Source organism: Gavialis gangeticus, unplaced genomic scaffold, assembly GCF_001723915.1.
Source record: "Gavialis gangeticus isolate Ggan-Ray unplaced genomic scaffold, GavGan_comp1, whole genome shotgun sequence".
NCBI lineage: Eukaryota > Metazoa > Chordata > Crocodylia > Gavialidae > Gavialis > Gavialis gangeticus.
The window spans coordinates 19,846,663-19,848,081 of record NW_017729004.1 but is presented as its reverse complement, the minus strand read 5'-3'; the positions used below and the strand labels follow the sequence as shown (position 1 = coordinate 19,848,081).

At 49.9% G+C, this 1,419-nt stretch overlaps 1 protein-coding gene across 1 annotated transcript in view; it reads right to left on the bottom strand.

Annotated features, from left to right (window-relative positions):
• Nucleotides 1–1,419, bottom strand: part of RNF32 (ring finger protein 32) — a 72,304-nt gene that overhangs the window by 13,640 nt on the left and 57,245 nt on the right. The window lies entirely within an intron of this gene.

Below are 1,419 nucleotides of genomic sequence, written 5' to 3'. Positions count from 1 at the left end.
AAATGGAGGTGTCGGGGGTGAGAGACAGTCTGGAGGGGGCAGAAGGATGTAGCAGCCCAACAACAGTGGAGAAGTACCTGGGGAGTAAGATGTCAGGCAGGTTATAGTGTGTCCAATGTCTATATTGAGTCCATGATTTTCCAGCAGATTTATGAAGTGAAGTTTGTAGGCTTGTCTACAAAAGGTGTTTTGTAAATTCCCTTTGAAGATCAGGACTGAGAGATTGGAGAGAGTGGTTTCCTTGTGAGAAATGTGCCCCCACTGGTAATTGGGTGTTCTTGTCTTTAATAGATGTCCAGTGTGAATTCATTCTGGGTTGAGGGTGGGGATCCTGCCTTATCCCCGTCCTCAGCAGGCAGAGGCATAACAACTGGGGAAGCTGAGTCACCTGCTCCCACAACCTCCTTCAAAGCGTCTTCCAGAATAGACCTGCCTCTAAGGGAACTTTGAGGGGTGTGGAGCACAAGTTCAGATTCCCCCTCCTTCCCCAGAATGTCCCTGGCTATGGCACTCAGCTTCCCTGCTTCCAGAAGCAGCTCTTCCTCTGGCACTGGGAGGCTCACATTGGGAGCTGAAATTGGGGTGGAGGAGACCGTCATGCTGGTGGCTATTTCTGGCATTAGTGGAGGTGTGGCGCTGGTGGAGGGACAGGTACTGCTCCCACCTCCTTGCTCCCACTGGCAGCAGAAGACTCATCACTGCCAGGAAAGAGGGTATGTTTGGCGGGGAGGGGGGGAACTTGCAGCTCTCCCCATACCCCTCTAGCCCCTCTCCCTCCCCTGCCAGAAGGCCTGGCACCTGCTTTTCCAGCATGTTTCATAATGTTTGCTGCACTGGAAAGTGCGTGTGCGCATGCAATATATCTATCTGTTTTTGATAAATATTCTACCTGTAATATATTGGAAAGGTATATCCATTCCTTTCCAAGAAGAGAGCCTAGCAAGAGACTGACTAGGAAGCCAGCCACTGCAGCCAGTACCTTTCACAGGCTGTTTCTTCTAGACAGAGACACCTCACAAAAGGCAGAGAAAGGCTTCAGACAGAGCCTTATATGCTGTTTCTATATCCCTCCCCTAGAGCACTGCAATTGGAAGGGAACTCAGGGAAAGATCACAGTCACTGGCCAACTACAGATGTCAAGATCAGAGCAGTCTTTCCCCCACTCCACACCTCTCCCTTCTCAGTTTCTGTTTCCCCGCAAGCAAGACAGCCTTCTGAATCACTGAATCTTTTCTGAATCAATTCGGATACTTCAAATCAATTTGAGGCATTTAATGGATCTCCCGATTTGATCCAGATTCAATGATCTGGCTGCTGAATTGGGCCAAATCTTCTTCAAATCAAAATCGGCAACCAAAGCTTCACACACCCCTTGCCACGGAGTGGGGCCTAGGAGCGGCTGTGATCTTGCTAGCGCCC